Here is an 18,405-nt window from a genome sequence, read left to right as displayed (position 1 = left end):
GTGTGAGAGTGAATGGTGGTTACAGGTGTGGGGGTGAGAGTTGGTTACAGGTGTTAGAGTGAAGGGTGGTTATAAGTGTGAGAGTAAGGGATGGTTACAGGTGTGACAATGAAGGGTGGTAACAGGTGTGAAAGTGAAGGATGTTTATAGGTGTGATAGTGAGGGGTGGTTACTAGTGATGTGCACCGGACATTTTTCGGGTTTTGTGTTTTGGTTTTGGATTCAGTTCTGCGGCCGTGTTTAGGATTCGGACGCGTTTTGGCAAAACCTCCCTGAAAATTTTATGTCGGATTCGGGTGTGTTTTGAATTCGGGTGTTTTTTACAAAAACCCCTCAAAAACAGCTTAAATCTTAGAATTTGGGGGTCATTTTGATCCCATAGTATTATTAACCTCAATAACCATAATTTCCACTAATTTCCAGTCTATTCTGAACACCTCACACCTCACAATATTATTTTTAGTCCTAAAATTTGCACCGAGGTCGCTGGATGACTAAGCTCAGCGACCCAAGTGGCCGACACAATCACCTGGCCCATCTAGGAGTGGCACTGCAGTGTCAGACAGGATGGCAGATAAAAAAAATTGTCCCCAAACAGCACATGATGCAAAGAAAAATGAAAGAAAAAAAAGGTGCAAGATGGAATTGTCCTTGGGCCCTCCCACCCACCCTTATGTTGTATAAACAGGACATGCACACTTTAACAAACCCATCATTTCAGCCACAGGGTCTGCCACACGACTGTGACTGAAATGACTGGTTGGTTTGGGCCCCCACCAAAAAAGAAGCAATTAATCTCTCCTTGCACAAACTGGCTCTACAGAGGCAAGATGTCCAACTCCTCCTCATCCTCCGATTCCTCACCCCTTTCACTGTGTACATCCCCCTCCTCACAGATTATTAATTCGTCCCCACTGGAATCCACCATCTCAGGTCCCTGTGTACTTTCTGGAGGCAATTGCTGGTGAATGTCTCCACGGAGAAATTGATTATAATTCATTTTGATGAACATCATCTTCTCCACATTTTCTGGAAGTAACCTCGTACGCCGATTGCTGACAAGGTGAGCGGCTGCACTAAACACTCTATCGGAGTACACACTGGAGGGGGGGCAACTTAGGTAAAATAAAGCCAGTTTGTGCAAGGGCCTCCAAATTGCCTCTTTTTCCTGCCAGTATACGTACGGACTGTCTGACGTGCCTACTTGGATGCGGTCACTCATATAATCCTCCACCATTCTTTCAATGGTGACAGAATAATATGCAGTGACAGTAGACGACATGTCAGTAATCGTTGGCAGGTCCTTCAGTCCGGACCAGATGTCAGCACTCGCTCCAGACTGCCCTGCATCACCGCCAGCGGGTGGGCTCGAAATTCTTAGCCTTTTCCTCGCACCCCCAGTTGCGGGAGAATGTGAAGGAGGAGCTGTTGACGGGTCACGTTCCGCTTGACTTGACAATTTTCTCACCAGCAGGTCTTTGAACCTCTGCAGACTTGTGTCTGCCGGAAAGAGAGATACAACGTAGGTTTTAAATCTAGGATCGAGCACGGTAGCGTAAATGTAGTGCTCTGATTTCAACAGATTGACCACCCGTGAATCCTGGTTAAGCGAATGAAGGGCTCCATCCACAAGTCCCACATGCCTAGCGGAATCGCTCTGTTTTAGCTCCTCCTTCAATGTCTCCAGCTTCTTCTTCAAAAGCCTGATGAGGGGAATGACCTGACTCAGGCTGGCAGTGCAGTGGCAAACGCAGGATTTGCATGGGGGGGTTTCCAGAACTGGGTGGAGCCAATCACGGGGGTGGGGACTGAGGTGACCCAGTATATGCTGGGTCCGTAAAACTAGTGTGTCTGTGTGTGTGTGTGTGTGTGTATATATATATATATATATATATATATCTACATATATCTACACACACATATATATATATATATATATATACACACACACATACGACCCCCCTGGAGGGAGAATAGAATAGTGTGGCGCGCGTAGCGTGGCGATCGCAGCGAGCCCGCAAGGGGATCATTTGCGCTCGCCACACTGTTGGTAAGCCGGCGGCCGGCCTCCCGGCGCCGGTATGCTGGTCGCCGGGAGGCCGGCCGCCGGGAGATCGTAGTGGACCCATATACTCATATACATAGCATATTAAACATGCATACATATATATATATATATATATACACACACACACATACAGTACACATATATATACACATGTATATATATATATATATATATATATATATATATATATATATATATATATCATATGTGTGTGTGTGTTTATATGTATGTATGTATGTATGTATATACATGTGTATATATGTAGGCACATGGATATATATGTACTATAATTAAAATAAAGTAAACTTTTATTGCACTTGCAAGTGCCACCAGGAAGACAGAAGGCTGCAGAGGACGCTAGACAGTCATTAATAATACTCATGCAGCTAAAAAAAAAAAAAAAATTTTTTTTTTTTTTTTTTTTAGTGGAGGGGGGTTTCTGGGTACTCGGAAACCCCCCCTGGGTGCGCCACTGCAGTGTCTGAACTGACTTCCCGTGTGGCAAGTTCAAAGGGTTGCAGAACCTTGCACAACGTTGAAATCATTCTCCACTGCGCTTGATTCAGGTGCTTTTGCCTATATCGTAGGCAGATGTATAGGCTTGAATGGCCTTTTGCTGCTCCTCCATCCTCTGAAGCATATAGAGGGTTGAATTCCACCTCGTTACCACCTCTTGCTTCAGATGATGGCGGGGCAGGTTCAGGACTGTTTGCTGGTGCTCCAGTCTTCAGCACGCAGTGGCTGAATGCCGAAAGTGGCCCGCAATTCTTCGGGACACCGACAGCATCTCTTGCACGCCCCTGTCGTTTTTTAAATAATTCTGCACCACCAAATTCAATGTATGTGCAAAACATGGGACGTGCTGGAATTTGCCCACATGTAATGCACGCACAATATTGGTGGCGTTGTCCGATGTCACAAATCCCCAGGAGAGTCCAATTGGGGTAAGCCATTCTGCGATGATCTTCCTCAGTTTCCGTAAGAGGCTGTCAGCTGTGTGCCTCTTCTGGAAAGCGGTGATACAAAGTGTAGCCTGCCTAGGAACGAGTTGGCGTTTGCGATATGCTGCTACTGGTGCCGCCGCTGCTGTTCTTGCTGTGGGAGGCAATACATCTACCCAGTGGGCTGTCACAGTCATATAGTCCTGAGTCTGCCCTGCTCCACTTGTCCACATGTCTGTGGTTAAGTGGATATTGGGTACAACTGCATTTTTTAGGACACTGGTGACTCTTTTTCTGAGGTCTGTGTACATTTTCGGTATCGCCTGCCTAGAGAAATGGAACCTAGTTGGTATTTGGTACCGGGGACACGGTACCGCAATCAAGTCTCTAGTTGCCTGTGAATTAACGGTGGATACCGGACACACGTTTCTCACCGCCCAGGCTGCCAAGGCCTGAGTTATCCGCTTTGCAGCAGGATGACTGCTGTGATATTTCATTTTCTTGGCAAAGGACTGTTGGACAGTCAATTGCTTACTGGAAGTAGTACAAGTGGTCTTCCGACTTCCCCTCTGGGATGACGATCGACTACCAGCAGCAACAACAGCAGCACCAGCAGCAGTAGGCGTTACACTCAAGGATGCATCGGAGGAATCCCAGGCAGGAGAGGACTCGTCAGACTTGCCAGTGACATGGCCTGCAGGACAATTGGCTTTCTGCGTAAGGTGGAAATTGACACTGAGGGAGTTAGTGGTGTGGTTTGCAGGAGCTTGGTTGCAAGAGGAAGGGATTTAGTGGTCAGTGGACTGCTTCAGCTGTCATCCAAAGTTTTTGAACTTGTCACTGACTTCTGATGAATGCGGTCCAGGTGACGTATAAGGGAGGATGTTCCTAGGTGGTTAACGCCCTTACCCCTACTTATTACAGCTTGACAAAGGCAACACACGGCTTGACACCTGTTGTCCGCATTTGTGTTGAAATAATTCCACACCGAAGAGCTGATTTTTTTTGTATTTTGACCAGGCATGTCAATGGCCATATTCGTCCCACAGACAACAGGTGTCTCCCCGGGTGCCTGACTTAAACAAACCACCTCACCAACAGAATCCTCCTTGTCAATTTCCTCCCCAGCGCCAGCAACACCCATATCTTCATCCTGGTGTACTTTAACAGTGACATCTTCAATTGGACTATCAGGAACTGGACTGCGGGTGCTCCTTCCAGCACTTGCAGGGGGTGTGCAAATGGTGGAAGGCGCAAGCTCTTCCCGTCCAGTGTTGGGAAGGTCAGGCATCGCAACCGACACAATTGGACTCTTCTTGGGGTTTTGTGATTTAGAAGAACGCACAGTTCTTTGCTGTGCTTTTGCCAGCTTAAGTCTTTTCATTTTTCAAGCGAGAGGATGAGTGCTTCCATCCTCATGTGAATCTGAACCACTAGCCATGAACATAGGCCAAGGCCTCAGCCGTTCCTTGCCACTCCGTGTCGTAAATGGCATATTGGCAAGTTTATGCTTCTCATCAGACGCTTTCAATTTTGATTTTTGGGTCATTTTACTGAACTTTTGTTTTTTGGATTTTACATGCTCTCTACTATGACATTGGGCATCGGCCTTGGCAGACGACGTTGATGGCATTTCATCGTCTCGGCCATGACTAGTGGAAGCAGCTTCAGCACGAGGTTGGAAGTGGATCTTGATCTTTCCCTATTTTAACCTCCACATTTTTGTTCTCCATTTTTTAATATGTGGAATTATATGCCAGTATCAATAGCAATGGCCTACTACTATATATACTGCGCACAACTGAAATGCACCACAGGTATGGATGGATAGTATACTTGACGACACAGAGGTAGGTAGAGCAGTGGCCTTCCATACCGTACTGCTATATATACTGGTGGTCACTGTCAGCAAACTGCAAAACTAAAATGCACCACAGGTATAGAATCTAGATGGATAGTATACTTGACGACACAGAGGTAGGTAGAGCAGTGGCCTTCCGTACCGTACTGCTATATATACTGGTGGTCACTGTCAGCAAACTGCAAAACTAAAATGCACCACAGGTATAGAATCTAGATGGATAGTATACTTGACGACACAGAGGTAGGTAGAGCAGTGGCCTTCCGTAGCGTACTGCTATATATACTGGTGGTCACTGTCAGCAAACTGCCAAACTAAAATGCACCACAGGTATAGAATCTAGATGGATAGTATACTTGACGACACAGAGGTAGGTAGAGCAGTGGCCTTCCGTACCGTACTGCTATATATACTGGTGGTCACTGTCAGCAAACTGCAAAACTAAAATGCACCACAGGTATAGAATCTAGATGGATAGTATACTTGATGACACAGAGGTAGGTAGAGCAGTGGCCTTCCATACCGTACTGCTATATATACTGGTGGTCACTGTCAGCAAACTGCAAAACTAAAATGCACCACAGGTATAGAATCTAGATGGATAGTATACTTGACGACAGAGAGGTAGGTAGAGCAGTGACCTTCCGTACCGTACTGCTATATATACTGATGGTCACTGTCAGCAAAACTCTGCACTGTACTCCTCCTATATAATACTGCTGGTCCCCTGTCCCCACAATAAAGCAGTGTGAGCACAGATATATGCAGCACACTGAGCACAGATATGGAGTGTTTTTTAGGCAGACAACGTATACTGGTGGTCACTGGTCAGCAAAACTCTGCACTGTACTTCTCCTATATAATACAGCTGCTCCCCAGTCCCCACAATTAAGCAGTGTGAGCACAGATATATGCAGCACACTGAGCACAGATATGGAGTGTTTTTCAGGCAGACAACGTATACTGGTGGTCACTGTCAACAAAACTCTGCACTGTACTCCTCCTATATAATACTGCTGGTCCCCAGTCCCCACAATAAAGCAATGTGAGCACATATATATGCAGCACACTGAGCACAGATATAAAGTGTTTTTCAGGCAGACAACGTATACTGGTGGTCACTGGTCAGCAAAACTCTGCACTGTACTCCTCCTATATAATATACTGGTGGTCCCCAGTCCCCACAATAAAGCAGTGTGAGCACAGATATATGCAGCACACTGAGCACAGATATGGAGCGTTTTTCAGGCAGACAACGTATACTGGTGGTCACTGTCAGCAAAACTCTGCACTGTACTTCTCCTATATAATACAGCTGCTCCCCAGTCCCCACAATAAAGCAGTGTGAGCACAGATATATGCAGCACACTGAGCACAGATATGGAGTGTTTTTCAGGCAGACAACGTATACTGGTGGTCACTGTCAGCAAAACTCTGCACTGTACTCCTCCTATATAATACAGCTGCTCCCCAGTCCCCACAATTAAGCAATAAGCACAAATATTTGCATCAACATTAATAAACGGAGAGGACGCCAGCCATGTCCTCTCCCTAACATTTCCAATGCACGAGTGAAAATGGTGGCGACGCATGGCTGCTTATATAGAATCCGAATCTCGCGAGAATCCGACAGCAGGATGATGACGTTCGGGCGCGCTCGGGTTAACCGAGCAAGGCGGGAGGATCAGAGTATGCCTCGGACCCGTGTAAAATGGGTGAAGTTCGGGGGGGTTCGATTTCCGAGAAACCGAACCCGCTCATCACTAGTGGTTACAGGTATGAGAGGTGTGAGAGGGATGGTTATGGGTGTGAGAGTGATGGTTACAGGTGTGAGAGTGAAGGGTGGTTACAGGTGTGTGGGAGGGTGGTTACAGGTGTGAGATTGAGGGGTGGTTACAGGTATGAGAGTGAGGGATGGTTACAGGTGTGAGAGTGAGGAATGGTTTCAGGTGTGAGGAAGAGGGGTGGTTACAGATGTGAGAGTGAGGAGTAGTAACAGGTGCGAGAGTTAGGGGTGTTTACAGCTGTGAGAGTGAGGGATGGTTACAGGTGTGAGAGTGATGGATGGCTAAAGGTGTGAGAGTGAGGGATGGTTACAGGTGTGAGAGTGAGTGATGGTTACAGGTGTGAGAGTGTTGGATGTTTACAGGTGTGAGTGAGGGATGGTTACAGGTGTGAGAGTGAGGAGTGGTTACAGGTGTGAGACTGAGGGATGGTTACAGGTGTGAGAGTGAGGAGTGGTTACAGGTGTGAGAGTGATGGAAGGTTACTGGTGTGAGAGTGAGGGATAGTTACAGGTGTGAGAGTGTTGGATGTTTACAGGTGTGAGTGAGGGATGGTTACAGGTGTGAGAGTGAGGAATGGTTAAAGGTGTGAGGGTGAGGGGTGATTACAGGTGTCAAAATGAGGGGTGGTTACAGGTTTGTGTCACAACTGAGGGCCTGAGCTGACGGGAGGCAGCCTCAGTTGTAGGGGCTGAGATGTACCGGAACCTGGGAGGTTGTATCAGACCCCTGGACATGTAAGTAACATGAAGAAGAACCGCCCGAAGGCGTGACCACGACAACTTGAATAAAAGTCAATGATGTTTATTTATGACAAACTCTATGCATCACAGTAGCAGTAAAAGAAACATAAAATCAGCAGAGAAATAATACAGTTCCTGGGTACTACAGGGTGGCAGGGGCCACAGAGCTCTGGTAGTATGAGACAGTTCTTATTATCTGCGAGTTGGAAAGTCCTTACCAGGCCTGACTGTAGCAATGAAGAAAGCCCAGGATCGTACCAGCTGGTGTTCCAGGGAAAGCTGGACTGCTGTAAATAAAATAGCTGCTGTGGGTTCTGGTTGGAACCAGACAGATGTTGGCACGGAGTGGATACTGGCTGGAACCAGTTTAAATAATAAATGAAGCTTGAGAGCGATGCAATATGAATGAAATGTAGAGTTTGAGAGCGGAGAAATAATAATACCGGTGGAGAGTGGTAAACTGTAGAAAGGACACCGGCCCTTTAAGAGAAGCTGTACTCTGCTGGAAGCTGGGCTGGAAGCAGGTAATGTTGTAGCTGGAAACAGATGAATCCACAATGGATCGGAGAGTCAGGCTACACCGCAGGTGGAATGCTGGTGCGGGTCTCTATGGTGGAAGTCTTGAGTCAGGAGCTGGAACCTGGAAGACAATCACAGGAGAGAGACAAACAGGAACTAGGTTTGACAACCAAAGCACTGACGCCTTCCTTGCTCAGGCACAGTGTATTTATACCTGCAGCAAGGAAGGGATTGGCTAGGCAAATATGCAGATTATCAATACTGAGAACAGATTGGTGGAAATGATCAGCTGACAGAATCCAAGATGGCTGCGCCCATGCAGACACTTGGAGGGAAGTTTGGTTTGTAATCCATGTGGTAATGAAAACAGTAATGGCGGCGCCGGCCACCGGAGACAGGAGGCGCCAAGCTGACAGGTGCACATCCAACCACGCGGACACAGCGGAGGCCGCGGCTGACGTAATCACCACCCAGACACTCAGCATGCAGAAGCTCAGGGACGGCGGCGGAGGCCGCGGGAGACGCCATGCCAGGTGTAATATGGCGTTTACTGTGACAGCGTCTCAGAGTGACAGGAGAGGATACAGGAATGTAAACATCAGGATAACAGATGGGATCCGGTCCTGGAGCGCTGAGCCAGCCTTAGGAGGCATCTGATGGGTAAGAAATGGCGTCCAGATACCTGGATCGTGACAGCACCCCCCCCCCTTTAGGAGTGGCCCCAGGACACTTCTTTGGCTTTTGAGGAAACTTGGAATTGAATCTCCGGACCAAGGCAGGAGCATGGACATCAGAAGCATTGGTCCATGAACGTTCCTCAGGGCCATAACCCTTCCAGTCAATAAGATATTGTAGTTGACCGTAACGGTGACGTGAGTCCAGGATCTTGGCTACTTCATACTCAACGCCTCGTTGAGTTTGGACTTTCGGAGTTGGAGGAAGTGAGGAATGAAACCGATTCAAGATCAGCGGTTTCAACAGGGATACATGGAATGTCCAGGGTATTTTTAAGAAGGGAGGCAACTGAAGTCTGTAAGCAACAGGATTGATGACTTGTTCAATCTTGAAAGGACCGATATAGCGATGTGCAAACTTCATACTGGGAACTCTTAACCTCAAATTCTTCGTGGATAACCATACCCGATCACCCACCTTGAGAGCAGGAACTGCTCGACGCTTCTTATCCGCAAACTTCTTGTACCTGAACGATGCCTTGAGCAGAGCTGATCGTACGCTCTTCCAGATATTGGCAAACTGATGCAAGGTGATATCCACTGCGGGAACAGAAGTTGCTGGAAGCGGTTGGAACTCAGGGACTTTAGGGTGGAATCCAAAGTTAGTGAAGAATGGTGTTGAAGCAGATGAAGAATGATACTGGTTGTTATGACAGAACTCGGCCCAGGGAAGTAATTGAACCCAGTCATCTTGAGAGGAGGACACATAGATGCGGAGGAAGGCCTCCAAGTCCTGATTCACCCTCTCGGTTTGACCATTGGTCTGAGGATGGTAAGCCGTGGAAAACTTTAGCTTGACTTGGAGGACTTGACATAAACTTCGCCAGAATTTGGCTGTGAATTGAACTCCTCAATCTGAGATAATTTCTACAGGAAGACCGTGGAGTCGAAAGATCTCTTGTATGAATACTTGAGCCAACTTGGAAGCTGACGGAAGACCGGTGAGAGGAATGAAGTGTGCCATCTTGGTGAACCGGTCAACTACCACCCAGATGGTATTGAACTTGTTGCACATGGGTAAATCTGTAATAAAATCCATCGACAAATGGGTCCAAGGTCGACGGGGAACAGATAGTGGAACCAGTTGCCCCGCAGGCGACTGGCGGGATACCTTATGTTGAGCACACTTTGGGCAAGATGCAATAAACTCCAAGACGTCCTTTTTCAGAGTTGGCCACCAATAGGACCTAGAGATAAACTCCAGGGTTTTTTGGATACCTGTATGTCCGGCAAAACGGGAAGCATGGGCCCAATGCATGAGCTTCTTCCTTAGCATCAGTTTCACAAAACTTTTCCCTGATGGGGGCGTAGAGTCCATCCCTACCGTGGAGAATGCCAACGGATTTATAATAGGATGCTTGTCTGAAGACTCTGACTCATTTTCTTGCTCCCATGAGCGGGAAAGGGCATCGGCCTTGCGATTCTGAGAGCCCGGACAGAACTGGAGTTTAAAGTCGAACCTGGAAAAGAAAAGTGCCCATCTGGCCTGACGAGGGTTGAGGCATTGTGCGCCTTTCAGATATAAAAGGTTCTTGTGGTCTGTAAGTATGGTGATTGAATGAGAAGCTCCCTCCAACAGATACCTCCACTCTTCTAGAGCGAGCTTGATGGCTAGCAACTCCTGGTCGCCAATGGCATAGTTGCGCTCAGCTGGGGAGAACTTCCGGGAGAAGAAACTGCAAGGGTGTAAATGGCCATCTTTAGCCCTCTGAGATAACACCGCTCCTACTCCAACGGAGGAGGCATCCACCTCTAAGATGAAAGGAAAGTCGATGTCAGGCTGTTTCAGAACAGGCGCAGAGATGAACCTTTGTTTTAAAAGATGAAATGCTTGCATGGCTTCTTCAGACCACTTGGACGGGTTAGCACCCTTCTTAGTGAAAGCAGTAATAGGCGCCACAATGGTGGAAAAGTCTTGTATAAACTTTCGGTAATAGTTGGCGAACCCTAAAAACCTCTGGACCCCTTTGAGGGTTAAGGGTACCGGCCAATTTTGGATTGCTTGTAGTTTCTCAGGATCCATCTCTAGTCCGGAACCGGACACAATGTACCCTAGAAACGGAATGGACTTGACTTCAAAGACGCATTTCTCTAATTTGCAATAGAGATGATTGACACGGAGACGGGACAGAACCTCTTTAACCCAAAAACGATGTTCCTCTAAATCGTTGGCAAAAATGAGGATATCGTCTAGATAGACCACGACATGACGGTATAGAATGTCTCTGAAGATCTCATTGACAAAATGCTGGAAGACAGCTGGAGCATTGCTCAATCCGAAGGGCATGACGAGGTACTCATAATGTCCGTCACGGGTGTTAAAGGCGGTCTTCCACTCGTCACCCTCACGGATCCGGATGAGATTGTATGCACCTCTCAAGTCCAGCTTTGTAAAGATGGTAGCTCCGCTAACTCTGTCAAAGAGCTCAGTAATCAGGGGTAAAGGATAACGGTTCTTGATGGTAATGTCGTTCAAACCTCTGTAGTCGATGCACGGCCGCAGACCACCATCTTTCTTTTTTACAAAAAAGAAGCCTGCGCCGGCTGGGGAAGAAGAAGGTCGAATGAACCCCTTTGCTAGGTTCTCTTTAATGTATTCCTCCATAGAATGCGTCTCAGGCAGAGACAACGGATAAGTTCGGCCTCGAGGTGGAACCTTCCCTGGAACGAGATCAATCGGGCAGTCCCATTCTCTATGAGGAGGAAGGATATCAGCAGAAGCTTTACTGAACACATCCGTGAAATCTTGATATGGAGGAGGTGGAACATCAGACGACCTGGGGGAGGAAGAACAGACAGCCAATACTTTAAACAAACATGTCTCAGCACAGGAGGAACCCCATGCCAGGATTTGCGTAGTCGTCCAATCAATTGTAGGATTGTGAAGACGGAGCCATGGAAGGCCCAGGACCACAGGATGTGTGGCTCTTGGAATCACTAAAAAAGAAATAAGTTCGGAATGAAGAACTCCCACTCTCAGACGAACTGGTAGAGTCCTTAAAGAAATAACTGCATCAAAAATTTTGCTGCCATCCACAGCAGTTAAAGAAATGGACGAAGGAAGTCTCTCGGTGGGTAGGGACCACCGTTTAACATAGGCTTCGGTAATAAAGTTCCCAGCTGCTCCGGAATCAAGGAGGGCAATGACGTTCCGATAACGTTGAGCAACTTAAAGCGAGACTGGGAGATTACAATCTTGAGGAGATGGAGAGGAGATCATTACTCCTAGCCGGCCCTCTCCTTGGCGAGCTAGGATTTGGAGTTTCCCGGACGTTTGGGACAGGCATTAATGGTGTGAGACGGAGCTGCACAATAAAGACAGAGAGACTCGGAGAGACGTCTTCGGCGCTCAGCAGGAGTTAAACGGGAACGACCAATTTGCATGGGCTCCTCTTTAGTTGGTGACAGTTGGCGAGGAGGAGGAGCAGAAGATTTTGGAGCAGATGATCTTCCACGCTCAGTTGCTCTCTCTCTGAAACGTAAATCAACTTTCGTGCAGAGTGAGATTAGCTCATCTAAGTTAGAGGGTAAGTCTCTGGTAGCTAACTCATCTTTAATACGCTCAGATAAGCCATGCCAGAATGCAGCATACAGGGCCTCGTCGTTCCATGCCAGTTCGGATGCCAGGATCTGGAACTGTATCAGATATTGTCCTACAGTACGTGACCCCTGGCGTAAACGGAGAATCTCGGATGAAGCTGAGGTTACCCGGCCTGGCTCGTCGAAGATGCGCCTGAATGTTGACACGAATGCAGTGTAAGAAGATAGCAGGGTGTCGGACCTCTCCCATAACGGTGATGCCCAATCAAGGGCTGAGCCACTGAGAAGAGAAATAATGTAGGCAATTTTTGTACGGTCACTGGGAAAATTGCCAGGTTGTAGCTCAAACTGAATCTCACACTGGTTGAGAAATCCCCTGCAGAATCTTGGAGATCCGTCAAATTTTGCTGGCGTTGGAAGATGAAGACGTGGAGCAGAAATGGGTAAGGTGGGTGGGGTTATAGCTGGAGTCACTGTGGTTGACGCACCAGACGCGCCTGATCCACGGAGAGTTGTCTGAATCCCATCCTGCCGAGTAGAGAGATCCTGGAGACAGCGGATGATGTGGCCCTGTGCAGCCTCCTGATGTTCTAGTCGGGCTGCCAGTTCTTGCATCGGCCTGGCCGCTTGATCCTGGTCTCCGGCTGGATTCATTAGGTCAGTGCTTACTGTCACAACTGAGGGCCTGAGCTGACGGGAGGCAGCCTCAGTTGTAGGGGCTGAGATGTACCGGAACCTGGGAGGTTGTATCAGACCCCTGGACATGTAAGTAACATGAAGAAGAACCGCCCGAAGGCGTGACCACGACAACTTGAATAAAAGTCAATGATGTTTATTTATGACAAACTCCATGCATCACAGTAGCAGTAAAAGAAACATAAAATCAGCAGAGAAATAATACAGTTCCTGGGTACTACAGGGTGGCAGGGGCCACAGAGCTCTGGTAGTATGAGACAGTTCTTATTATCTGCGAGTTGGAAAGTCCTTACCAGGCCTGACTGTAGCAATGAAGAAAGCCCAGGATCGTACCAGCTGGTGTTCCAGGGAAAGCTGGACTGCTGTAAATAAAATAGCTGCTGTGGGTTCTGGTTGGAACCAGACAGATGTTGGCATGGAGTGGATACTGGCTGGAACCAGTTTAAATAATAAATGAAGCTTGAGAGCGATGCAATATGAATGAAATGTAGAGTTTGAGAGCGGAGAAATAATAATACCGGTGGAGAGTGGTAAACTGTAGAAAGGACACCGGCCCTTTAAGAGAAGCTGTACTCTGCTGGAAGCTGGGCTGGAAGCAGGTAATGTTGTAGCTGGAAACAGATGAATCCACAATGGATCGGAGAGTCAGGCTACACCGCAGGTGGAATGCTGGTGCGGGTCTCTATGGTGGAAGTCTTGAGTCAGGAGCTGGAACCTGGAAGACAATCACAGGAGAGAGACAAACAGGAACTAGGTTTGACAACCAAAGCACTGACCCCTTCCTTGCTCAGGCACAGTGTATTTATACCTGCAGCAAGGAAGGGATTGGCTAGGCAATTATGCAGATTATCAATACTGAGAACAGATTGGTGGAAATGATCAGCTGACAGAATCCAAGATGGCTGCGCCCATGCAGACACTTGGAGGGAAGTTTGGTTTGTAATCCATGTGGTAATGAAAACAGTAATGGCGGCGCCGGCCACCGGAGACAGGAGGCGCCAAGCTGACAGGTGCACATCCAACCACGCGGACACAGCGGAGGCCGCGGCTGACGTAATCGCCACCCAGACACTCAGCATGCAGAAGCTCAGGGACGGCGGCGGAGGCCGCGGGAGACGCCATGCCAGGTGTAATATGGCGTTTACTGTGACAGCGTCTCTGAGTGACAGGAGAGGATACAGGAATGTAAACATCAGGATAACAGATGGGATCCGGTCCTGGAGCGCTGAGCCAGCCTTAGGAGGCATCTGATGGGTAAGAAATGGCGTCCAGATACCCGGATCGTGACAGTTTGAGAGTGAGGGATGGTTACAGGTGTGACAATGAAGGGTGGTAACAGGTGTGAGAGTAAGGGGTTGTTACAGGTGTGTGTTAGATTCCTGGTGCTCAGAACAAGGGAGATGTTGCGTAGTGAGTCCTGAGCACCAGAACGTGACGCTGAAACAAGGTGTGGTGTGGAAATAGCCCCTAGCACCCTACCTCCGTTGTTTTACCCGTGTGGTCAGTTCACGCCTGAGTGACTATGGTTTCTTGGGCCCACGGCAGCCGCGTTTGAAGGGCGGATTATGTCTGCCCAACTCCGATGCCCCCAGGTCTTAGCGTGAGACAAGGCGTGAACCGAGACAGGATAATAACAAGGGGACCTCTGACTAAAACAACAGAAAGCTAGGGGCTACTAACTACCCTAAAACTAAATATATGTGCGGCACGCCGCCAAAGGAAAAGAACAACAAAGGAAATGCTGTCCACACGCCGACACAATACTTTTGTGTACCGGCGGTGACAGCATAAGCAGAACCCTCTGCAAAACACCAGTAACTAAATATAACAAAAGAATACTGCGGCCTAGGCTGACGGACGCGGCAAAGCCGCTACTCACGGAAACGGTACAAATGCTGGCAAACAGACAGGAACCCCCCAATGTAGCCGACACAGACTCTCAGAACTGGAGGACAGGCAGAATCCCAAACGACAGACCGGTGGACACCAAGAAGCCAGATATTCGACCAGGCACAGACAAAGCCACAGGACTTCTGGACAGGAATGCTTCACGGCAGGACACGGAATCAGACACAGGAACTGACACAGGAATCGACACTGGAATCGACACAGGAACCGACACTCAAAGCAGCTAGACAGACACTGCTAGACAGGAGCTCAGGAACTGGCAGGGACTAGCTCAGAACTCAAGAACTCTGGAACCCAGGAAATATCACCAGCGTCTGTGAATTGCACTGAGCCAGCATATAACAGAGAGTCTTAATTAATTATGTCGTGCAGCTGCCCTGCTGCACAACTGAGAGGTGCAATCAACAGACAGGTGAGGCTGAACACATGGGAACAAGCTGCAATTACACAGACTCACCACCGGCAGCAAACAAGAATCTTCAGAAACCAGAGCAACGGGAAATCCTGGCCTGCAAGACAACTTATAAACATAGAATAGGAATGAACCACTACCTGTGGTTCATAACAGTACCCTCTCTTTAAGGGTGAGCTCCGAACACCCCATGACACCCACTGGGAACATAAACAGAAGTATTAACATAAAATGCAAAACAGGAATGAGCCACAGCCGTGGCTCATAACAGTGTGAAAGTGAGGGATGGTTACAAGTGTGAGAGTGAGGGGTGTTTACAGTTGTGAGAGTGAGGGGTGGTTACAGGTGTGAAAGTGAGGGGTGGTTTCAGGTGTCAGAGTGAGGGATGGTTACAGGTGTGAGGTTGGTTACAGGCGTGAGAGTGAGGAATGGTTACAAGTGTGAGAGTGAGGGGTGTTTACAGTTGTGAGAGTGAGGGGTGGTTACAGGTGTGAAAGTGAGGGGTGGTTTCAGGTGTCAGAGTGAGGGATGGTTACAGGTGTGAGGTTGGTTACAGGCGTGAGAGTGAGGAATGGTTACAAGTGTGAGAGTGAGGGGTGTTTACAGTTGTGAGAGTGAGGGGTGGTTACAGGTGTGAAAGTGAGGGATGGTTACAGGTATGAGAGTAAGGTATGGTTACAGGTGTGAGAGTGAGGGATGGTTACAGGTGTGAGAGTAATGGATGGTTAAAGGTGTGAGAGTGTGGAATGGTTACAGGTGTGAGAGTGAGGAGTGGTTACAGGTGTGAGAGTGAGGGATGGTTACAGGTGTGAGAATGAGGGATGGTTACAGGTGTGAGAGTGAGGGATGGTTACAGGTGTGAGAGTGAGGAGTGGTTACAGGTGTGAGAGTGTGGGATGGTTACAGGTGTGAGAGTGAGGGATGTTTACAGGTGTGAGTGAGGGATGGTTACAGGTGTGAGAGTGAGGAGTGGTTACAGGTGTGAGAGTGAGGGATGGTTACAGGTGTGAGAGTGAGGGATGGTAACAGGTGTGAGAATGAGGGATGGTTACAGGTGTGAGAGTGAGGAATGGTTACAGGTGTGAGGGTGAGGGGTGGTTACTGTGTCAAAATGAGGGGTGGTTACAGGTGTGAGAGTGAGGGATGGTTACAGGTGTGACAATGAGGGATGGTTACAGGTGTGAGAGTGAGGAATGGTTACAGGTGTGAGGGTGAGGGGTGGTTACTGTGTCAAAATGAGGGGTGGTGACAGGTGTGAGAGTGAGAGGTTGTTACAGGTGTGAAAGTGAGGGATGGTTACAGGTGTGAGGGGTGGTTACAGGTGTGAGAGTGAGGGGTGATTTCAGGTGTCAGAGTGAGGGATGGTTACAGGTGTGACAGTGAGGGGTGGTTTCAGGTGTCAGAGTGAGGGATGGTTACAGGTATGAGAGAGCGGGATGGTTACAGGTGTGAGGGTGAGGGGTGGCTACAGGTGTGAGAGTGATGGATGGTTAAAGGTGTGAGAGTGAGGGATGGTTTAAAGTGTGACGGAGGGATGGTTACAGGTGTGAGAGTGAAGGGTATTTACATGTGTGAGAGTGAGGGATGGTTACAGGTGGGAGAGTGAGTGATGGTTACAGGTGGGAGAGTGAGTGATGGTTACAGGTGGGAGAGTGAGGGATGGTTACAGGTGGGAGAGTGAGTGATGGTTACAGGTGGAGAGTGAGTGATGGTTACAGGTGTTAGAGTGAGGGATTGTTACAGTTGTGAGAGTGGGGGATGGTTACAGATGTGAGAGTGAGGGATGGTTACATGTGTGAGAGTGAGGGATAGTTACAGGTGGGAGAGTGAGGGATGGTTTCAATTCTGAGAGTGAGGGGATGATAACAGGTGTGAGAGTGAGAAGATGGTTACAGGTGTGAAATTGGGAGATGTTTACAAGTGTGAGAGTGATGGATGGTTACAGTTGGGAGAGTGAGGGTTGGGTACAGGTACAGGTGTGAGAGTGAGGGATAGTTACATGTGTGAGAGTGATGGATGGTTACAGGTGTGAGACTGAGGGATGGTTACATGTGTGAGAGGGGGGATGGTTACAGGTGTGAGAGTGATGGATGGTTACAGGTGTGAGAGTGAGGGATGGTTACAATTCTGAGAGTGAGGGGATGATAACAGGTGTGAGAGTGAGAGGATGGTTTCAGGTGTGAGGGGGGGATGGTTACAGGTGTAAGGGGGGATGTTTACAGGTGTGAGGGGGGGATTTTTACAGGTGTGAGGGGGGATGGGTACAAATGTGAGAGGGGGGATGGTTACAGGTGTGAGGGGGATGGTTACAGGTGTGAGTGGGGGGATTGTTACAGGTGTGAGGGGGATGGTTACAGGTGTGAGAGGGGGGATGGTTACAGGTGTGAGGGGGATGGTTACAGGTGTGAGGGGGGATGGTTACAGGTGTGAGAGGGGGGATAGTTACAGGTGTGAGAGGGGGGATGGTTACAGGTGTGAGGGGGATGGGTACAGATGTGAGAGGGGGGATGGTTACAGGTGTGAGGGGGATGGTTACAGGTGTGAGGGGGGATGGTTACAGGTGTGAGGGGGGATGGTTACAGGTGTGAGTCGGGGGATGGTAACAGGTGTGAGGGGGATGGTTACAGGTGTGAGAGGGGGGACTGTTACAGGTGTGAGGGGGGATGGTTACAGGTGTGAGGGGGGATGGTTACAGGTGTGAGGGGGATGGGTACAGGTGTGAGAGGGGGGATGGTTACTGGTGTGAGAGGGGGGATGGTTACAGGTGTGAGGGGGGATGGTTACAGGTGTGAGAGGGGGGATGGTTACAGGTGTGAGGGGGATGGGTACAGGTGTGAGAGGGGGGATGGTTACAGGTGTGAGGGGGGATGGTTACAGGTGTGAGGGGGGATGGTTACAGGTGTGAGGGGGGATGGTTACAGGTGTGAGGGGGATGGGTACAGGTGTGAGAGGGGGGATGGTTACTGGTGTGAGAGGGGGGATGGTTACAGGTGTGAGGGGGATGGTTACAGGTGTGAGAGGGGGGACTGTTACAGGTGTGAGGGGGGATGGTTACAGGTGTGAGGGGGGATGGTTACAGGTGTGAGGGGGATGGGTACAGGTGTGAGAGGGGGGATGGTTACTGGTGTGAGAGGGGGGATGGTTACAGGTGTGAGGGGGGATGGTTACAGGTGTGAGAGGGGGGATGGTTACAGGTGTG

At 48.8% G+C, this 18,405-nt stretch overlaps 1 protein-coding gene across 1 annotated transcript in view; it reads left to right on the top strand.

Annotated features, from left to right (window-relative positions):
* LOC134927084 (cytochrome P450 2C20-like) overlaps positions 1–18,405 on the top strand; it is a 178,091-nt gene that overhangs the window by 43,236 nt on the left and 116,450 nt on the right. The window lies entirely within an intron of this gene.

This window comes from Pseudophryne corroboree, chromosome 5 (assembly GCF_028390025.1).
Source record: "Pseudophryne corroboree isolate aPseCor3 chromosome 5, aPseCor3.hap2, whole genome shotgun sequence".
In the NCBI taxonomy this organism is placed as follows: domain Eukaryota; kingdom Metazoa; phylum Chordata; class Amphibia; order Anura; family Myobatrachidae; genus Pseudophryne; species Pseudophryne corroboree.
The sequence above is the reverse complement of the archived record's forward strand: the minus strand, read 5'-3'. Positions and strand labels throughout refer to the sequence as shown.